Source organism: Rhipicephalus microplus, chromosome X (assembly GCF_043290135.1).
Source record: "Rhipicephalus microplus isolate Deutch F79 chromosome X, USDA_Rmic, whole genome shotgun sequence".
Lineage (NCBI taxonomy): Eukaryota > Metazoa > Arthropoda > Arachnida > Ixodida > Ixodidae > Rhipicephalus > Rhipicephalus microplus.
This window is the reverse complement of record NC_134710.1, coordinates 403,041,184-403,047,490: the sequence shown is the minus strand read 5'-3', so window position 1 is coordinate 403,047,490 and position 6,307 is coordinate 403,041,184.

The window sequence follows — 6,307 nt, the reverse complement described above, 5'->3', positions numbered from 1 at the left end:
GTGGGGTTTCACGTCCTAAAACCACCATTTGATTATGAGAGACGCCGTAGTGGAGGGCTCCGGAAATTTCGACCACCTGGGGTTCTTTAACGTGCACGAAATACTGAGCACACGGGCCTACAACATTTCCGCCTCCTTCGGAAATGCAGCCGCCGCAGCCGGGAAACGAACCCGCGACGTGCGTGTCAGCAGCCGAGTACCTTAGCCACTAGACCACCGCGGAGGGGCCGCAAAAGTTCAGAGAGCTCCGGAGGCGCCACGGTTCGAACCAGGGACTTCTCACATGCGAAGCAAGCGCTCTACCTCTGAGTTGCACCCCTGTTATGTAGGGAGCACCTTTTTATGCGTTTGATGGTGCTCAACTGATTATTTTAACAACAAAATAAATTATTACTCGAAATGAACAAAATAATCTCGTCATTGCAACGTGACACAATTTTTTTGTCAACAAAGAAAGAAACATATTTCTATCATAAAAGAAAGGGCACCGATGTTTTAGTGGATTATCTCGTCGCATTTCATGATGCCGTAGTAGTACAACACAAAAAAGATAGCGCAAAAGTTCAAATTGATTGATTTGTGGGGTTTCACGTCCCAAAACCACCATATGATTATGAGAGACGCCGTAGTGGAGGGCTCCGGAAATTTTGACCACCTGGGGTTCTTTAACGTGCACCCAAATCTGAGCACACGGGCCTACAAAATTTCCGCCTCCATCGGAAATGCAGCCGCCGCAGCCGGGAAACGAACCCGCGACCTGCGAGTCAGAAGTCGAGTAGTTTCGCCACTAGACCACCACGGAGGGGCCGCAAAAGTTCAGAGAGCTCTGGGGGCGCCACGGTTCGAACCAGGGACTTCTCACATGCGAAGCATCGCTCTACCTCTGAGCTGCAGACCTGGTATGTCAGGAGCACTTATTTATGCATTTGATGGTGCTCAACAGATTATTTTAACAACAAAAAGAATTATTATTCGAAATAAACAAAATCATCTCGTCGTTGCAACGTGATACAATTTTTTGTCAACAAAGAAAGAAACATATTTCTATCATAAAAGAAAGGGCACCGATGTTTTAGTGGATTATCTCGTCGCATTTCATGGTGCCGTAGTAGTACAACACAATAAAGATAGCGCAAATGTTCAAATTGATTGATTTGTGGGGTTTCACGTCCCAAAACCACCATATGATTATGAGAGACGCCGTAGTGGAGGGCACCGGAAATTTCGACCACCTGAGGTTCTTCAACGTGCACCCAAATCTGAGCACACGGGCCTTCAACATTTCCGCCTTCATCGGAAATGCAGCCGCCGCAGCCGGGCAACGAAGCCGCGACCTGCGGGTCAGCAGCCGAGTACCTTAGCCACTAGACCACCGCGGAGGGGCCGCAAAAGTTCAGAGAGCTCTGGAGGCGCCACGGTTCGAACCAAGGACTTCTCACATGCTAAGCAAGCGCTATACCTCTGTGCTGCACCCCTGTTATGTCAGGAGCACTTATTTATGCGTTTGATGTTGCTCAACAGATTATTTTAACAACAAAATAAATTATTACTCGAAATAAACAAAATCATCTCGTCATTGCAACCGGATAAAATTTTTTTGTCAACAAAGATAGAAACACATTTCTATCATAAAGGAAACGGCACCGATGTTTTAGTAGATTATCTCGTCGCATTTCATGGTGCCCTAGTAGTACAATACAAAAAAGATAGCGCAAAAGTTCACATTGATTGATTTGTGGGATTTCACGTCCCAAAACCACCATATGATTATGAGAGACGCCGAAGTGGAGGGCTCCGGAAATTTCGACCACCTGGGGTTCTTCAACGTGCACCGAAATCTGAGCACATGGGCCTACAACATTTCCGCCTCCATCAGAAATGCAGCCGCCGAAGCCGGGCAACGAACCCGCAACCTGCGGGTGAGCAGCCGAGTACCTTAGCCACAAGACCACCGTGGAGGGGCCGCAGAATTTCAGAGAGCTCTGGAGGTGCCACGGTTCGAACCAGGGACTTCTCATATGCGAAGCAAGAACTCTACCTCTGAGCTGCACCCCTGTTATGTCAGGAGCACTTATTTATGCGTTTGGTGGTGCTCAACAGATTATTTTAACAACAAAATAAATTAGTATTCGAAATAAACAAAATCATCTCGTCATTGCAACGTGACACAATGTTTTTGTCGACAAAAAAAGAAACATAATTCTATCATAAAGGAAACGGAACCGATGTTTTAGTAGATTATCTCGTCGCATTTCCTGGTGCCCTAGTAGTACAACACAAAAAAGATAGCGCAAAAGTTCACATTGATTGATTTGTGGGATTTCACGTCCCAAAACAACCATATGAATATGAGAGACGCCATAGTAGAGGGCTCCGGAAATTTCGACCACCTGGGGTTCTTTAAAGTGCACCCAAATCTGAGCACACGGGCCTACAACATTTCCGCCTCCATCGGAAATGCACCCGCCGCTGCCGGGAAAAGAACCCGCGAACTGCAGGTCAGCAGCCGAGAACCTTACCTCTACACTAGACCACCGCGGAGGGGCCGCAAAAGTTCAGAGAGCTCTGGAGGTGCCACGGTTCGAACCAGAGACTTCTCGCATGCGAAGCAAGCGCTCTACCTCTGAGCTGCACCCCTGTTATGTCAGGAGCACTTATTTATGCGTTTGATGGTGCTCAACAGATTATTTTAACAACAAAATAAATTATTACTCGAAATAAACAAAATTATCTCGTCATTGCAACGTGATACAATTTTTTTGTCAACAAAGAAAGAAACATATTTTTATCATAAAAGAAAAGGGCAGCAACGTTATAGTAGAATCACTCGTCGCATTTTATGGTGCCGTAGTATCACAACACATAAAAAAGATAGCGATAAAGTCGAGAGCACTTTGGAGGTGCTGGGGTTCGCACCCGGGACTTCTCACATGCGAAGCAAGCGCTCTACCTCTGAGCTACACCCCCGTTATGTCAGGAGCACTAATGTATTCTATTGAAGGTGCTCAAGAAATTGTTTTAACAAAAAAATTAATTATTACTCGAAATAAACAAAATCATCTCGTCATTGCAACGCGATAAATTTTTGTCAACAAAGATAGAAACACATTTCTATCATAAAGGAAAGGGCACCGATGTTTTAGTACATTATCTCGTCGCATTTCAAGGTGCCGTAGTAGTACAACACAAAAAAGATAGCGCAAAAGTTCAAATTGATTGATTTGTTAGGTATCACGTCCCAAAACAACCATATGATTATGAGAGACGCCGTAGTGGAAAGATCCAGGAATTTCGACCACCTGGGGTTCTTCAACGTGCACCCAAATCTGAGCACACGGGCCTACAACATTTCCGCCTCCATCGGAAATGCAGCCGCCGCAGCCGGGAAAAGAACCTGCGACCTGCGGGTCAGCAGCCGAGTACCTTAGCCACTAGACCACCACGGAGGGGCCGCAAAAGTTCAGAAAGCTCTGGAGGCGCCACGGTTCGAACCAGGGACTTCTCACATGCGAAGCAAGCGCTCTACCTCTGAGCTGCACCCCTGTTATGCCAGAGCACTTATTTATGCATTTGATGGTGCTCAACAGATTATTTTAACAACAAAATAAATTATTACTTGAAATAAACAAAATCATCTCGTCATTGCAACGTGATACATTTTTTTTGTCAACAAAGAAAGAAAAATATTTCTATCCCAAGAGAAAAGGGCAGCAATGTTTTAGTAAAATCACTCGTCGCATTTCATGGTGCCGTAGTATTACAAGACGTAAAAAAGATAGCGCTAAAATCAAGAGCACTTTGGAGGTGCCAGGGTTCGAACCCAGGACTTCTCACATGCGAAGCAAGCGCTCTACCTCTGAGCTACACCCACGTTATGTCAGGAGCACTTATGTATGCTATTGATGGTGCTCAAGAAATTATTTTAACAAAAAATTAATTATTACTCGAAATAAAGAAAATCATCTCGTCATTGCAACGCGATAAATTTTTTGTCAACAAAAATAAAAACACATTTCTATCATAAAGGAAAGGACACCGATGTTTTAGTAGATTATCTCGTCGCATTTCAAGGTGCTGTAGTAGTACAACACGAAAAAGATAGCGCAAAAGTTCAAATTGATTGATTTGTGGGGTTTCACGTCCCAAAACCACCATATGATTATGAGAGACGCTGTGGTTGAGGGCTTCGAAAATTTCGACCACCTGGGGTTCTTTAACGTGCACCCAAATCTGAGCACACGGGCCTACAACATTTCCGCCTCCATCGGAAATGCAGCCGCCGCAGCCGGGAAAAGAACCCGCGACCTGCAGGTCAGCGATTACCTTAGCTTTACACTAGACCACCGCGGAGGGGCCGCAAAAGCTCAGAGAGCTCTGGAGGCGCCACGGTTCGAACCAGAGACTTCTCACATGCGAAGCAAGCGCTCTACCTCTGAGCTGCACCCGTGTTATGTCAGGAGCACTTATTTATGCGTTTGATGGTGCTCAACAGATTATTTTAACAACAAAATAAATTATTACTCGAAATAAACAAAATCATCCCGTCATTGCAACGTGATACATTTTTTTTGTCAACAAAGAAAGAAACATATTTCTATCATAAAAGAAAGGGCAGCAATGTTTAATAGAATCACTCGTCGCATTTCATGGTGCCGTAGTATTACAACACATAAAAAGATAGCGCTAAAGTCGAGAGCACTTTGGAGGTGCCGGGGTTCGAACCCGGGACTTCTCACATGCGAAGCAAGCGATCTACCTCTGAGCTACACCCCTGTTATGTCAGGAGCACTTATGTATGCTATTGATGGTGCTCAAGAAATTTTTAACAAAAAATATTTATTACTCGAAATAAACAAAATAATCTTGTCATTATAACGCGATAAATTTTTTGTCAACAAAGCTAGAAAGACATTTCTATCATAAAGGAAAGGGCACCGATGTTTTAGTAGATTATCTCGTCGCATTTCTTGGTGCCGTAGTAGTACAACACAAAAAAGATAGCGCAAAAGTTCAAATTGATTGATTTGTTAGGTTCCACGTCCCAAAACCACCATATGATTATGAGAGACGCCGTAGTGGAAAGCTCCGGAAATTTCGACCACCTGGGGTTCTTCAACGTGCACCCAAATCTGAGCACATGGGCCTACAACATTTCCGCCTCCATCGGAAATGCAGCCGCCGCAGCCGGGAAACGAACCCGCGACCTGCGGGTCAGCAGCCGAGTACCTTAGCCACTAGACCACCGCAGAGGGGCCACGAAAGTTCAGAGAGCTCTAGAGGCACCTTGGTTCGAACCAGGCACTTCTCACTTGCGAAGCAAGCGCTCTACCTCTGAGCTGCACCGCTTTTTTTTTTTTTTTTTTTTTTTATTTATTGCCTGGCATGGACATTGTACAGGGCAATCATTGCACACACATATATTACAATACAAAGAAAAAGAAAAGGAAAAAAAAAACAAGCATTGCCATCAGTCCCATTTGTACTGATGTTCTCCTCTTAAAAATACTTAAGGTTTGCCAGGGGTTCAACCCTTGACAACCATTCTGGCTCGATATCCTCTATTTTGCTACACTCAATGAATGCAGACATGCTTTGCCTGAAATAAATTACTGCTGGTTTTGCGTCCGGGTCGAAATGGTATCCGGCCATTCGTGCACGCCATATACAGTGGAGACCGGTCAACATCACTACATCGAATGGGACCCCATCATCATTTGTTACTGCGAGGTACCTTATTCCGTGTGGGTCTAGTGGAAAATCCTTCTTTATTGTCCTCTGTAATATGTCCCAAAAATGTACCCCTTCCCAACAATGCAAAAAAACATGGTCTATTGTTTCTGGTTTCTTACATATCAAGCAGTGTGACCCCCATAGTGTAAAAAAACCCCGTTCCTCTGTGAAAGTCTTTACTGATAGTGTTCCTGTGTGTAACTTGAAGAAAAAAGTTTTCACCCCTGTAGGTACCTGCATGTTTCTCACCCGCTTCAGTACGTTTTGTCCCGGTCTTCCACTGTATATGGCCCTGTACAATGGTACTGGCAAAACCATAGCACATACATCTCTGTACAATTCTTTTCTTCTAACACTTGCTAGATAATCTATCGAAAAGCGTACAGATAAAAAACGTACACTGTCTACCACTTCCTTGAGATACCCACGCAACGTCACGGGCCGGCTATCCGTAGTAACAACAAAATCTGGTAAGGCACTGCCTAACCTGAGCTGGCATACCGTACGTAAAAACGGATCCCTGACGTCACGGAAAAACAAAAATCTATTTACTACTTGTCTCACAAATAGGTGCGCC